Consider the following 16,414-nt stretch of genomic DNA (forward strand, 5'->3'; position numbering starts at 1 on the left):
AAGGATGAAGGGATGGAGCCAAAGCAAAAACAACACCCAGTTGTGGATGGGACTGGTGATAGAAGCAAGGTCCGATGCCGTAAAGAGCAATATTGAGTGGGAACCTGGAATGTTAGGTTCATGAATCAAGGCAAATTGGAAGTGGTCAAACAGGAGATGGCAAGAGTGAATGTCGACATTCTAGGAACCAGCGAACTAAAATGGACTGGAATGGGTGAATTTAACTCAGATGACCGTTATATCTACTACTGTGGGCAGGAATCCCTTAGAAGAAATGGAGTAGCCATCATGGTAAACAAAAGAGTCTGAAATGCAGTACTTGGATGTGATCTCAAAAATGACAGAATGATCTCTGTTCGTTTCCAAGGCAAACCATTCAATATCACAGTACTCCAAGCCTATGCCCCAACCAGTAATGCTGAAGAAGCTGAAGTTGAACGGTTCTATGAAGACCTACAAGACCTTTCAGAAATAACATCCAAAAAAGATGTCCTTTTCATTATAGGGGAATGGAATGCAAAATAGGAAGTCAAGAAACACCTGGAGTAACAGGCACATTTGGCCTTGGAGTACAGAATGAAGCAGGGCAAAGGCTAATAGAGTTTTGCCAAGAGAACACACTGCTCATAGCAAACACCCTCTTCCAACAACATAAGAGAAGACTCTACACATGGACATCACCAGATGGTCGACACCGAAATCAGATTGATTATATTCTTTGCAGCCAAAGATGGAGAAGCTCTATACAGCCAGCAAAAACAAGACCGGGAGCTGACTGTGGCTCAGATCATGAACTCCTTATTGCCAAAGAAAATATATATGCATATAAAATAGTACAGTCCCTGGAGACTTAACAGTACTCACGAGCCTGTCCTTACATGTTGTGGAAGAGAACTAGGAAGATGGGATGTAAACCTTGACTTAGGAAGCTTTGAGTCAAACTCCAGATCCAAACTGGCGAGTTGGATCCTGACGACTAGAGAAGACAGAAGACTAGTCTACTCATCTCTCAGATTCTCCCCTTATCCCCTTGGCCATGGTGGCTCTGCACGTGTCAGATCAGCTAGATCAAATGAGCCTCATTTCCCAGAACTCCTCTCTGTATGTTTCTAGTTAGACAAGCCACGAGAGAGATTTTCCTTAAAGCTTTGGTGGGCGGACATGGAGCCACAGCCATGGCAGTTTTGACATTCAGAAGCTGGGACAGGAGATCTTTGGGTTCACTCACTTATCGGCTCTCACTTCTCTTTGATGCCAGGCACCTTCCTCTGGGCCCTCCCTCAGCCCCTCCAGCGACTGGGTCTGGTAACTTTTTACCCCATAGTGAGAGTAACCACCTTGGTTGTGGGTTCCCTGTTTCTTCATGCCTGAAGGTGGTGAGAATAGGCACAGATTCCAGCTGGTCCATCCTTGCAGATTCCAGCTTTTCTTGGAAGTTCGATTTGTCCTTCTTTCCCCATGTTATGTCTTTCTTCCCTTCATAGCTTCCCTGGTGCCTCAGATGGTAAAGAGTCCACGTGCAATGCAGGAGACACAGGTTTGATTCTTGGGTCCGGAAGAGCCCCTGGAGAAAGAAATGACAACCCACTCCAGTATTCTTGCCTGGAGAATTCCATGGAATGAGGAGCCTGGAAGCTTAAGTCCTTGGGGTTGCAAAGAGTCGGACATGACCAAGCTACTTTCACTTTCTTTCCCTTCATGACTGCCTTCCTGTGGACATGAGGCTCCAGCATCAGATGAAATTTAGCAGCCTTACAGAGACTAAGCAGTTCCCACAATTGTGTAAGGTCCTACTCTTGTAACAAATCACTTAGACATGCAGGTTGATAGATACATAAATAGATGGAGAGATAGAGATGTGTAGATATAAATACATATATATGTATATATGTGCATATATCTGTGTATATGCAAGTATATGTATATGCATGTACATAAGTGCATACATAAATGCATGTATATGCACACACACTCACACCCCCCTCTTAATGGTCTACTTCTCTGGCTAACCATCATCTTCAAGAATCTTCTTTCACATAGCAGCCGTGTCTACTAATATACCTCTCTTCTCCCCTGGGGGTGGGGAATATCTTCAGGCTGATTCCTAGGGCCCCACAGAAGGAATTCTCAGAGAGCAATATTGCTTCATCCCTTCCCTCTTCCATTGCTTCCCCACTCACCATCTCCTGGACAAACTGCAGCTTCCATTCTGGAGTCTGTCTTGACCTCTCTGTGGACTCTGGCTCCCTTGTTTCCTGTCTTCTCTTGTCCTACAGAGGAATAACAATGGCAAAGTCAGATCTTGAAAATGACTAGATATTCCCAGTGCTGGTCAAGAACTCACCATTTATAGGAGCTACAGTTAGGCAGAAAGGCAGGGCACCTCCTGAATAAATGGCATCTCTTCTTAGCCTTCTCATTTTGCTTCACCCTCTGCCCCTTATTGGTCTTATCTGCTCTCCAGTCTCACAAGCACCTATCTGTAGACTCAGGTCCTTGCAGAAGTTGTAGGTCTTTCAAGACTGGAACATTTCATTCATCCTCCACCCCCATGGCCCACTCTCAGGTCAGTCTATCTTTGTGGCAGTGTTACTTCTAGTCTGTTCAAGGCTTAGCTCATGGTACCAGTTACCAGGGCTAACAACGTGGGCGCCATCTTTGATGCTCCGCCTGCGTTAGCGGCCCTCAGTATTCATGCATCACATCCAATCAGAAGCCTGTGGTCCTGCACGTTTATCTTCCCTCCTAATATCTCTCAGAGGTGCTTTTTTCTCTGCAGTCCCACTGGTAGAACCCCTAATTCAGACCTTCCTTCTCTCTTTCGTGTTTTATTTCAAAGGCTCCCCAACTGGTCTTCTCAATTCCAGGATGACTCCATTTTTGTCCTTTGTAAACTCTGCTGCCAACTTAGTTCCCCTGAAATGTAACTCTTACCTTATTCTTCCTCTGATTAAAAGCTTTGAATTATCTCTCCATTTCCTAGTGAATTCATCCACAACTTCTTTCAAGAAGTTCAAGGCCTTATACAATTTGATCCCAACCCACCCTTTCAGACTTATTTTCCATTGCTCCGCTGCATGCACCTGATGCTTCCTCCCACCCAACTGAACTGTCTACCCTGCACTGATACGTCCTATGTGTCCCTATCTCCCACCACTTTTTTCCAGTCTCTGCCTATGAAATCTGACCCATTTTTCAAAGTCCACCTCAATTGCTACCTCTTCAGAGAGTCATCTGAATCCTCCCAATTTGTCCCCCATAACATTTTGTCCTCCTGCAGGACCATTCACCTCAATCCTTCTGTCATGTTTATAAACCAGTCAGAACCGTGGTTCTCTTCATTTTTATCCCCACAATGCATAAATGCTTGATAGTTCAACCAAGCTGCTGCCCCCACCAAGCCTATTCCCACTCAATCTCACTTCATATGTCAAGGTTCTCGATTTTATTACCAGGAAATCATCTGCATATTCCTACCTGCTCTGCTCACCATGCTTTATACCTCAGATTAGAGGTAAGTTAGACTTTAGACTGGCTTTTAAATATCCCCAGCTGATTCTACTACTGCAGCCGATGCCTGTAACATTTATTTATAACTTTACAAAATTGGCTGTGGTTAAGATATATAAACCCGAAGGGGGCTCGTGCATTTCCAATACATTAAGGTATATTTAAAACATGCTGTGTCTTATCAGAGGCTTTAAAATACACATTACTGCAGGAGCTGGAAAGACAGGAGCAGGGTAATTGGCTAATGAGAATTCTGAACAGTGACTGGAAATATGGCAGAACTGCCCTTTGAGAACTGTGCTCGCACCTATTAATGAACTTTATCCAAGGCTCTAAAACACAGCCCTGTGTTTCAAACACAAGCCCAGGAGGCTGTGCGGCATGAATGCTGTTGCGTTAATTCACACCTCGTTATGGTGACTGGCACCAGCCATCAACACTGGTCAGAAGAAAGCTGCTGAAAAGGCCTTGAATAATTACTAAGGCTGGGTTTATATTATACCAGGTGCCAGGTGTTAATAGGGAAGGGCATGTTTTTCTAACTCAAAGCTTGTGCGTATGTTAGTGGGGATGTGGGGATGTATGTGTTTACATGATCACAATCATGCTTGAGCATGTGACTGTGAACACCACATTCTGCCATTTAGGAAGGACCAGGACATTGTAGAAAGAAGGATGATGTGGAAAATCCAACAAATTTCCATCCTGGGACAGGACTGTAGATGCCAGATAGAGCTTCCCATGGTTCACAGCCCCACAGTAAATATTCCGATTAAGAGTAGCTCAAGTCTAAGCCATGAGCACTGTAAAGTTGGCAAACAGTTGACCTTGTGTTGCAACGAACAGCCATTCCCTTCACATTAGGAGGGCGAATGGCAGCTTCCCACTGATCCTGTACGTTGATCATCCAGAGCATAGCAAGCTACATTGCCACGTGTACTTGCTTTATTGGGGTGCTGTTTGTTCAGCTTGCCAACTTTCACTGAGTTCTCTGAATGCCCTCCTGTCATCTCCATGGGTGGCCTCCCACTGCCTTGTTTTACATCAGCCCAGTGCTTTGGTCACAGACCATTGGACTGAAGAGGACACTGGGCCAATTCACTCAACTGTGCCCCATTGTTGCAAATCCCACTTCTCTGCTGATGATTCCAAAATCTGTATCTCCCTCCCATCTCTCTCCCTACAAGTTCATTTTTGTCCAATGGTTCACTGGACAGAGAGATCTACCCGATGTGTGCCAGGTAATAATTCATGCAACCAGTCCCAACATAACATATCCTTTTCCTTTAGCTCTTAGATCTAAATACCTACGTCTGCTGACTTTAACTCCAAAACAGTTTAAGCTCTTGACCTGGACTCCTGCAACAGCATCACGGCCCAGCTCCCTGGCTCCAGCCTCGTGTCCCTCGAGTCTGTCTTCCACGAGAATTTAAGCACAGCTTTCCCTAAGGGTTATAACCTGAACATTAAAACCCACCCCCCTCACCAGTGTCTCCTAGCATTTATAAGCTCCCCTTTCAGGCTTCAGCCTACGCCTCTACCTTCTTGCCCCCCGCTGTGTGCTTTGCCTTTCAATAACACAGGACTACTTCACTTTCTCCAGATGCTCTTTCACCATGAAGCCTGGGCCTCTGAGACTGTATTTTCACATGATTCCTTCTTTATCTCTCCATTTGACCAATTCCATCTCAGCCTTTCAGACTCCACACAGTTACCATCTCCTGAGAGACATGCATGACTCCCAGGCCCCTAGAAGCTGACTAGGGGCCCCTTTTCCGTACCTCTCTAATAGCCTGGTCACATCTCCATCATTAAACTAAGCACACTGTAATAGAATGATTATTTTTTTAGGCTTTTCTGACCCAATAGACTATTAGTAACTCGGGAATAGAGACTATATATATTTCTCTCCCCTTTGTATCTTCAACCCTTGACAAATATTTTTGAGTTGAGTGTATGAATAAATGAATGAATGGTGTGTGTGCATGTCAGAGATTGTTCCATAGGTATAAGAGGGAAGAAAGATCTATGTCAATGAATAGAAATTTTTGAAGCCATTGGACTCCTTGAATCTTGAATTTAACCCTGGAGAGATCAAGAAGGAAGCAAGGTTATTTTTTTCAGTTTTATTGAAGACATAGTTGATGTATCACATTATTTTATCCTAAGCTGTACAACATAATGATTTGATGTACGTATATATTGCAAAGTGATCACCACAGTAAGTTCAGTTAACATGCATCACCCCATATGGTTACAATTTTTTTCCTTATGGTGAGAACTCTTAAGATCTATTCTCTTAGCAACTTTCCAATATACAATAGAGATTATTAACTATAATAACCATGCTGTACATTACATCCCTAGGATATTTTTTATTTTATAACTAGAAGTCTGTACAATCTGCTTCCCAGGTGGCGCTACCAGTAAAGAATCTGCCTGCCGATTCAGGAAAACCAGGACACACAGATTCGATTCCTGGGTCAGGAAGATCCCCTGGAGGAAGGCATGGCATCCCCGTCCAGTATTCTTGCCTGAAGCATTGCATGGACAAAGGAGCCTGACAAATTACAGTCCATAGGGTCGCAAAGAGTTTGGACACGACTGAAGCTACTCTACACACACACACACACACACACACACACACACGCCTTTTGACAACTTCTACCCATTCCGCCCACCTCTACCCCTGCCCCTGGCAACTACCATTCTCTTCTCTATCTCTACAAGTTTGTTTTCTTAGATTCCATGTATAAGTGAGATCATACAATATTTGTCCTTCTCTGACTTATTTCACCTTGCATAATGCCCTGAAGACTCATTCATGTTGTCACAAAGGGCAGGATTTTGGAGATTACTTTTCTTTGGCAACTCTGGAACCCGAGGCTTCTGCCCATCTAAAGAGTAAGCGGTTCCTTGTTCTGTGCTCGGTGCTATCCAGGCAAGACGGTTTCCTGTCCAGCGGGGCTGCAGGGAGCCGTGCAGAGAAGGGGGTGCAGGAGAAGCCCAGGGCTGAACTGACATGGGCCCCATCACTCACTCTGCTGGGGTGAAAGTGAAAGTCACTCAGCTGTGTCTGACTCTTTGTGACCCCATTGACCATACAGTCCATGGAATTTTCCAGGCCAGAATATTGGAGTGGGTAGCCTTTCCCTTCTCCAGGGGATCTTCCCAATGCAGGGGTCAAACCCAGGTCTCCCACATTGTAGGCAGATTCTTTACCACCTGAGCCACCAGGGGAGCCCAGTGTGGTGGTGGTTTAATTACTAAGCTGTCCGACTCTTTCGACCTCATAGACTGTAGCCCACCAGGCTCCTCTGTCCAAGGGATTTTCCGGGCAAGAATACTGGAGTGCATTGCCATTTGCTTCCCCAGGGGATCTTCCCAACCCAGATCTCCTGCACTGCAGGCAGATTCTTTACCTATTGAGCCACAGGAATGTCCTCTGCCAGGAGACCTTTGGCAAATTTTAGTACCTCCTAGTTTCAGTTTCCTCATTTTGAGTTAGAGTAATAATTCTTGTCACTCAGGGTTGTTTTGAGAACTGAGTCGATGAGTGTGATAACTTAGAACTGTACTCAGTAAATATTCAACAAGTAGCAGATGTTACCATGAATAGTAGTGTGACATCAATTTTAAAAATCACCAGCTCCTCCTAAGAATGATATCCTTGCATCAGAGTTTTCTCAACCTCCACACTTTAACACTTTAAATAATTCTGTGTCTTGGGAGACAGTCTCTTGAGTTATAGGAAGTTTAGTGACATCTCTAGCCTGCACCCACCAGATGCTGGTAGCACTGTGTCCCCCCATCACCCAGTTATGATGACAAAAGTTTTTCCAGGTGTCATCAAGATCCCCTGAAAGCACAACTACCTCTAGTTGAGAAACACTGCTTTAAAGAGAGAGATAACTTCTGTTGCTTTGAATTGGGCCTCAGTTTCCCTGTCTGTCAAGGAAGGAGAACAAGGTCAAGTCTGCTGTTATCATGGGAAGAAGAAAGATGGCCCCGTTATAGAACCAGGAAAATGTCTTCCATAAAGCTAAGCCAACTGAGCTATCAAAGTATTTGGTGGAAGGGGGGTGTTCTCTGGGCACAGATGCAAAGGCAAAAGACAGCAAGACAAGGAACTGGTAACAACAACAAAGGTCCATATAGTCACAGCTGTAGTTTTTCCAGGAGTCATGTCCAGATGTGAGAGTTGGACAACAAAGAAAGGCTGAGTGCCGAGAAATTGATGCTTTCAAGCTGTGGTGCTGGAGAAGACTCTTGAGAGATCAAACCAGTCAATCCTAAAGGAAATTAACCCTGAATATTCATTGAAAGGCCTGATGCTGAAGCTGAAGCTCCAATACTTTGGCCACCTGACACAAAGAGCTGACTCATTGGAAAAGACCCTGATGCTGAGAAAGATTGAAGGCGGGAGGAGAAGGGGATGACAGAAGATGAGATGGTTGGATGGCATCGCCGACTCAATGGACATGAGTTTGAGCAAGCTCCAGGAGACGGAGAAGGACAAGGGAGCCTGGCATGATGTAGTCCATGGGGTCGCAAAGAGTCAGACACGACTGAGGGACTGAACAAGGACAACTCTAGTTAACTTGATTTTTTTTAATTAGATAAACTTTCAGCCAGCAGCAGAAGCACTTACATGGCACAAACCAGAGGCCTGAGATACAGCCATACCTTCCGCAACACTCCCAGCTGGTAGGAGCAAGGGTACAGGAAGGCCTCCCTGTTCCGTGCAGCATCATCCATTAGAAAACAAAAAAGGTACAGTAAGTGCCACTGAGCTCCTCCATTAATTGCTAAGTAAGGGGTGGGGGGGGGGGAGAAGAATAAAGTGCTTTTACCTGCTCGGCTGGATAATTAAAAGCTGCCTGAAGCACTGCTAACCTTTTTCATTATGGCAGTGTTCATTATAGAGCCAGAAAGAATTAACTACACTGCATTATCAGATATCGAAAAATATTAATAGCAAAAGTGAGAAAGGGAAAGGAGGAATTTTGGGCGAGTTAATTAAACCACACGTCCTCAATGACTTATTAAGTGACTGGTCGAGCTTCCTGGAGCTCGGTGAGTCCCAGAGAGCTTTCGATGTGCCCCTGGCTCCTCAGGAAATGAGTTTTCAGCCCGTGAAGCTGTATTTTTTTTTTTATCCTCTATTGCAAATTTTTCTTTCTTTCTTTCCAAATCTCACCAAGTGTGTCAAGTCTTGGATGGGGACCGTCTTGGAGCCAATAGCAACGGGAGCTCATTGAGAGCTCATAAAGGTCACTACTTCGGAACTGCATCGCAAGCCAGTTCACGGCATTGTTCAGCAAAACCCTTTCAGCTCTTCTGTAACTGAACAGGTGAGAACAGCTTATAATGAGGTCCCTTTGCTGCTTCTGTAACCAAAGCCCATGAATGAGTTCAAGACAGGCCCGCCTCACCTATCGTATTCCCTTCTACAAGACACAGTGCTACAGCCTGGCACGATGCATAGGGTTGGGATGGGACCCTGGGGCCTTGAGAGCTGCTTAGAGTAAGTGTGCTGCTATTGACTCCAGAAAAATTGGAGCAGCCAATAGTTTCATGGAGCAGTACATGTTAGGGCCCTGCTGCAGTGGCAGAAAGTCCTGCCGAGAAAGGACCATTGTACTAGGAAATCTTTGGGGCATTGAGATGGCATCCTCTGCAGTTTAAATGCTTATTACAGAAAGGCATACCTATGACACCATCCTCCATAGAGCTCTTTGAATGAGCACAACTGACATGACAGTATGGGGTAAAGATAGTACATGTGCAGAGAAAACATCTTCGATGGCAGAGGGAACAAGAAAGGGAATAAAAGCATTTTCATTTAGCAAAAAGCAAAAATTGATGATGAAGAAAATGTAGTATTGATTTCTTTTTTCTTCCTGCTGGCACTGGAGCTTTCAGTGAAGTCATAGAGCAACTGGGACTCCAACTTTGGTCCTGCTTCAGCCTAATCTTGTTTTAAGAGTCTAGTTTGCGTGATTACTAGAGACTGGAAGAACGTTCTCTTTTGGCAGAGTGAGGGTATCTTTACTCCAACATGCCATCGTGACAATCAGACATTGTTCTGTTGACTCCCATCCTGCCCTTGACCCTGGGCCATACCTTGGGCTCAGTATGCTCTGCTCAGAAACTCAGCAAACAGTGCCACTTGCCCAGGGAAGAGCTTTCTAGGAAGTGGGTGTGAGTGATGGTTTATCAAGCTGCAGCCTAAATGGTTCATGGGAACAGGAAAGCTTAGGCTTATACATGAAAGAAAACAAAAATGGCTACAGGGGCAGGAAGAAAATGTTGGGTGAAATCAATAAAGTCTTTGAAATAGGCCCAATGGTCATGTCTCTTCCTGACCATTATTAAGAGCTATGTTTGCGCAGATAGCTTCTTGCATTTTGCCAGCCCACTGTTTTTTTTTTTTTATTTCTTTTATTGAAGTATAGTTCATTTACAATGTTGTGTTGATTTCTGCTGTACAACCAAGTGATTTAGTTGTATACATACATTGTTTTCCATATTCTTTTCCATGATGGTTTATCACAGGATACTGACTACAGTTCCCTGCACTATATAGTAGGACCTTGTTGTTTATCCATGCTATACATAATAGTTTGCATCTGCTAACCGGAAACTCCCATTCCATCCCTGCACTACCCCACTGCCCGTTTGGCAACCACCAGTCTGTTCTCTATGTCTGTGAGTCTATTTCTGTTTCATGGATAGGTTCATTTGTGTCATATTTTATATTTCATATATATTGTAATATCATAGGGTGTTTGTCTTTCTCTGTTTGACTTACTTCACTTAGTATGATCATCTCTAGATCCATCCATGTTGCTGTCAATGGCATGATTTCCTTCTTTTTTTTATCAGCCCACCATTTCTAAGCTGCAGGCAATGAAGGCTCAAGATTTTCATCAACAGTGTCTTCTCCCTGTTAAATGAGTTGTTAAATACATGGAAAGTATTGAGAACAGTGCCTGGCACTTAGTAAGCACTCAATAAATGTTATTGATTCTTCAACATTCTGTATCTTTATCTGGGACTTTTCATGAACTTTAAATATCTTGAGATACCCTGAAAGAAGAAATCTAAAGATTATACAGAGTAGGATATGAACACTGAATTCTGAAAAAGTCTTTAGAGACAGATTTCTGTATGGAATGACACAGGCATATTCCCCATATTGGCAAGAGTCTTAATTTTCTGGCTTCTAATCTATCCTTCTGGGTGTGTGTGGTGTGAAGAAGCTAAGAATCACTTGTAAGTGATTTCCAGATTTGAGATCAGGGTTAAAGTGAGTCACCTCCCAGGATTTGAGCCACTCCACAGGGTCTCTGACCACTCTGCCTTTTTCTAAGGAATGAACATAAGGATGGACTCCTTTACTCAAAGGTCAAATGAAATCATTTGGCTTAGGACTATGTGAGAAAACTTTAGAATTCAGTGACTTGGAGCTTGAAAGTGAGAGTGAAAGTTTCCACTTTCCAGCTGTGTGCAACTCTTTGCGACCCCATGGACTATAGAGTCCATGGATTCTCCTTGTCAGAACATTGGAGTTTCTTCCCAATGCAGGGACGGAACCCAGGGATCTTGAAGGCAGTAGAAAAGAGGCTGCCCAGAGCTTTTCATGACCAGACAAGTCTTCCAAACACATCATGCTTATTCCCACCTCTTTAACTCAGCTCACTTCCCACAAATCCCTTATCCTTCCATGTATCTTTCCAGTACCATCTACCAAGTTCAACACAAGGTCCACAACCCCAGGAAGTCCTCTTTGAGGGAGCCGAGTCTTGGTTGACATTTTTTCCTCTTAACCTCCACAGTATTCCCTGAAATTTCCATACCCAACTACTCCAGATTGGTCAGTCTATAAGTTTATTCATTCTGGAGAATTTGACAGCATTGTGATATAAATGTCTTTTCCATCTCGTTGGACTCTGGAATGGTCATTATAAGTGCCTCTCTGGTTGGGTCCACTGAACTCTCACTATCTTTCATTCATGTCATATTTCAGCAAGTATTTTACAGTGTTTTAGTGAGTTATTCAGTTGTTGTCCATTCTATTCATGAGCACTTGGAGGGAAAGCATCATTTATTTATCTTTATATACTTATCATGCCTGGAACAAGCACATTCAATCCGCGTTTGTTGGGTCATGGTGAACTGAATTGAATTGAACTGCACTTGTTTTTTTCCATCACAGGACCGAATTTGATACTGGGCAAAGTGTGGGCACACACCAATTATTTGCTGCTGGACCTGAATTAAACCCCTCAATCCCCCACTCAGCCCCTTCACACCATGCCAAAGTTACATGACTTTATAATGAAGAAGCACACAGTTTTCTGGGCTTCAGTAAGCTTACTTGGACTTCCCCGGTGGTAAAGAATCTGCCTGCAATGCAGGAGACACAAGAGACGCGAGTTTGATTCCTGGATCGGGAAGATCCCCTGGAGGAGGGCATGGCAACCCAATCCGGTATTCTTACCTGGAGAATCCCATGGACAGAGGAGCCCGGCAGGCTGTGGTCCACAGAGTTGCAAAGAGTCAGACATAACTGAAGTGACTGATCATGCACGCATGAGCTTACTTACCCTACCAAACCTTTCTGGCCACCTGCCAAGTAGACAACCCTAAGTAGTCAATAGCTTCTGTTTCCCCTCTTATCTCTATAACTTCATTTACTTCTATATTCTAGAAACCACATAACTATCTGAAAAGAAAATACAGATGTGTTTTGAAACTCAAGGTTTCCAGGCATTCTGTATAAGGGAGCTTTCCTCAAATGCCTCATCACCCATGTGAAACCCACTGATACCTCCTTCAAGCATGGAAGGTATCGTTCACTTCATTTGTGACTTTGGACAAGCAATAGCCTCGCTGGGCCTCCTGTCTCTTTTTATGAGGTTAAACCAGATCTTCTCCAAGATCATCACCTTCCTGTTCCAATAGCAGTTGCCTCTGATACCCTGTGGAAGACCTGGTTGGTTAGCTAACACAGACATTTCTAACTCCTTTCTCTCTTGCCCTCTAACTGCTATTGGTGGGGGGAAAAAAAGACCTATATTTATTCTCTCAGGTGCTCACACAATATGAACAGACATGTGACAAATTCTCAACAGGGGAATTTTTTTAGTTTTTTTTTTGCTTTCCAAGGTAAAATGGACAGATATGATGTCCTTTCTTTCTTTGTCTTGTCTTGAGTGAGGAGTTGTTAGCTGTATAATGATAATGAAGAGGCAAGAATGAGGTGAAACATCAACATATCAAGGACAGCGGCGTGCCTAATTCCTTGTTAACACATAGACACAGAAATAGTTAATTAAATGATAATACCAAGTTAAAAACTGAACTGCCTTAACTCTTTACATTATTTTGAATGTACAGCTATGGTCCAGACCTGCATATAACTAGTATGTTTACATTGTGACACACTTCTAACTGGTTTTTTTTTAATTGAAAAGTGACACATGCACATTCTTAGGAACAATATTTCAGAACAATAAAAAGCTGTGGGATCATCTCAGTGAAGGAATCTCTTGTGCCTTCAAGAATTTAAATTCCCATTTAGGCAGGAATTTTGCTGAAAGTTTTGCTGAAAGCCTCTCTGACACATACCAATCTAATTTCTAGTCAAGTGGGTTCATCAGATAAATCGCTTTATTCCTTTGGGTCCTCTCCACGAGTATAACTCCAACTTGACCAAGTTCACAGGAACACATACACACACACACACACTCCCACACACAATTTGCAGAGTGCTTTATATCACACTAATTTCCACATACATTATCACATTTGATTCCTCTCTCAGTCCTGTGAGATTTGTTGTTCTATAATTTCCCCTGTTTTGTACATGAGGAAACTTAAAGTGAGTTCCCATGATCTCACTCAAATGCAATGGGCTTCCATTGTAGCACTAGTGGTAAAGAATCTCCCTGCCAATGCAGGAGACTCAAGAGACACAAGTTCTATCCCTGGGTAGGGAAGATTCCCCTGAAGAAGGAAATGGCAACCCACTCCAATATTCCTCCCTGGACAGAGGAGCCTGGCAGCCTATAGTCCATGGGGTCACAAAGAAAACACTTTTACATAATTCAGTGGCAACTCAGGTTAAAATTGTGCACCCCATATCATCAACAATGGAAGCTGCCAGCTTTACCTTTTCCCTATGCTGGGGCTAAGGCTCAGAATTTCTAGAACCTTAGAGGAAGCTCCAAGGACCATAGAACCCCATGGGAAGCATCATGTCAGAGAGGGGGATTCCCCTGCCCCATGGAGCTCAGCAACCCTCAGCGGGAAGCAAGCAAAGCCTGTCCCCGCTCCAGGGCCTGGAGCCCAGGGTAATTAACAGGGGTCACGGGGCTGGACAAATGCAGACTGACGGCGGGCTTACCTTCCCTCTAAGCTGCGCCCTGGCTAACATGAGCTGTACAGCCAAACCCGGCCTCCTTGGCATGTTGTTCTTTCTCATTAATAAATAACTGCCCGAAACAATTACACTTCAGGAAACTAACCTTATTTTTCTCTTTCCCTCTGAGAGCTACCAAAAATTAAAAGCAAAGATGCTTAAATCAACTGGAGGGCTTCTGGGCAGACGTTCCTAAGTGCAATCTGTCTAATGGGAAAGAGCTTTCTGGGGAAGGGCTGTCTGTCACTCTGCAGCAACCCTGCGCAGGCCCACCAATAGCTAAAGAAAATACACGTTTCCTTCATAAGAGCCTGGCCCTCTGCATACCTCAGGATCCACCTGCCCAACAGATGTAATTTGCCTCCCTATTCTAGCTCCTTCTGGAGCTGCAGGCATATGTCATTCTTTTTTTTATTTTTTTTTTTTTAGCCAATATAATATCATGAAAAGGTTGCAATATTTCAAAATCAAGCAGTTCCAAGTTTGAGTCAGAATTCTACCACTTATTAACTTTCATTTGACCATTTTGTATTATTTATCTATTGTCGCATAACAAAATACTCCAAAACTGAAGTGGATTAAGAAAACACGCTTTTATCATCTTTCCGTTTCTGTGGGTCAGGAATTTAGATGCAGCTCAGCTGGGCCTCTGCTCAGAGTCCCCCAGGCCGCAATCAGCGTGTCATCTCTCGAGGCTCCACCAAAGAGGACGTGCATCCAAGCTCACTCACATGGTTATTGTCAGGATGCAGTTCCTCCCAAGCTATTGCCTGAAGGCCTCCTTCCATTCCTTGCTGTGTGGACTTTCCCATAAAGCAGCTCACGACATGGTGGCAGGCTTCCATCAGGATGGACCAGCAGAAGACAGATGGAGGTGACAGTCTTTTCGTGACTTAATCTCAGAAGTGACACCCTGTCACTTCTGCCGTATTCTGTTTGTTAGAAGCAAGTCTCAAGGTACAGTCCACACTCCAGGGACAGGTATTATACAAGGACATGAGTGCCAGGGAGCAGGGATCCTGGGGAGCCACTATGGCAGCTACCCACAGGATCTTCTGAATCACGGTTTCTTCATCTGTAAGGGAGCATTGTAACAGCTCTCTCAAGGTGAGGAGAAAGAACCAAATAACACAGTGTTGAGATCAGTGCTTAGAAGAATGCAAGGCACACTGTCAGTGACTTCCAGAAGTTAACTGCCCCGCCTCTCCTCAGCCTGTCATGTCCCAATGATACATTTAGAGATTTATGTGCAAAGAAGGCTACGAAGTCTCCACTTCCAAGGATGAAGCAAAGGGATGCAGTGAGCAAGTCAGAGGGTCCCAGGAAACAAAACTGAAGGCAAGGGAAACATTTGAGTTCTCTGGATGGGTCAGAGGCAGGCCTTCTCCAAGGCAGATGTTCAGAGGGAGTCTGGCTAAGGTGGCTGAGACCTCAAAGCCTGGATGATGGTGAGGGTTTATAAACAAGGACCAGACTAAGAGCAAACAACTTCATGATCAGGACCCCTGACTCCCTATCACTAGCCAAGCCCACCACCCTCCCCTGTGGTATCTGACAATTCTATGAACATTTCTGAGTCAGGGGTGGGGGCAGGAAGTGGGGGGGTTCATACATTCCGAGGTCTCCTCTTCCCCCAAGGTCAGCGGACTGTGGAGCAGGCTCCGAGCATTGATCACTTCCACTTTCCTCCTCTAATTCTCATCAGTTCATTAAAGCTTGACCTTCTGGGCTTCTCTGGCTACTTTGGATGTCCAGCCTGAGAGACCATTATATTTTAAAGGCTGTTAAACTGTCCAATGATATTTTAGCTTCTTCTTTTTTTTATTTGATAGCGAATCATCCATCACCTGTGTAAACTTCTAAGTAAAAACTCGGGAGAAAAAGATGGAGAATTATATAAAATTATGGTGGGATGAAGCAGTTAAATTTCTCTCTATCAATTGAGGCGAGGCGAGGCGAGGTGAGATGATGGTCAATTATCTTTTTCCACTCACTGATAAATCGCCCGCACCATTGAGACTGTCAGGGCCTGACTCATGACAAGCAGAGGAGGGTGTCAACGTGACCGGAGGACCGGGAACACAGAATGGTCTTGTGATGGCCTTTCAGCTTCTTCCAATCCAAACCTTGACTTCCTGGCCCAGAGTACTAGTCGGGCCCTGACCATGTCCTGGGAGCCCCCCACCCACTTCTGACCACTGCCCCAACTCTATCCTTCCTCCCTCTCATTATGCTCAGAAAGCCACATCACCCACATGAAGCTCTTCACCAACATCTCTCAAATTGACCTCATTATTTTTCTCTCCCTTTCCTTATCCGACTTAATGGTACCATCATTCACCCAAGTTATTTAACTAGAAACTTCATCATAACCCCAAACATCTCCCTCTTCCTCACGTCCCACCACCTGTGCACTCCTCTCTGAGCCTGTCCTGTTGTCTAAAGCAGTGATTTGTCAACTCCAGCCCCTCCTCA

The 16,414-nt window shown here is 44.3% G+C and overlaps 1 long non-coding RNA gene across 1 annotated transcript in view; it reads right to left on the bottom strand.

Annotated features, from left to right (window-relative positions):
* Positions 1-795: 795 nt before the first annotated feature.
* LOC110139686 (uncharacterized) overlaps positions 796-16,414 on the bottom strand; it is a 40,494-nt gene continuing 24,875 nt past the window's right edge. Inside the window, exons 4-6 of the long non-coding RNA XR_011490013.1 lie at positions 10,325-10,459; positions 2,181-2,270; positions 796-1,564 (exon numbers count right to left, since the gene is read on the bottom strand). This is a non-coding gene — a long non-coding RNA (uncharacterized lncRNA). The remainder of the gene's footprint in view (positions 1,565-2,180; positions 2,271-10,324; positions 10,460-16,414) is intronic.

Source organism: Odocoileus virginianus, chromosome 10 (genome assembly GCF_023699985.2).
Source record: "Odocoileus virginianus isolate 20LAN1187 ecotype Illinois chromosome 10, Ovbor_1.2, whole genome shotgun sequence".
NCBI lineage: Eukaryota > Metazoa > Chordata > Mammalia > Artiodactyla > Cervidae > Odocoileus > Odocoileus virginianus.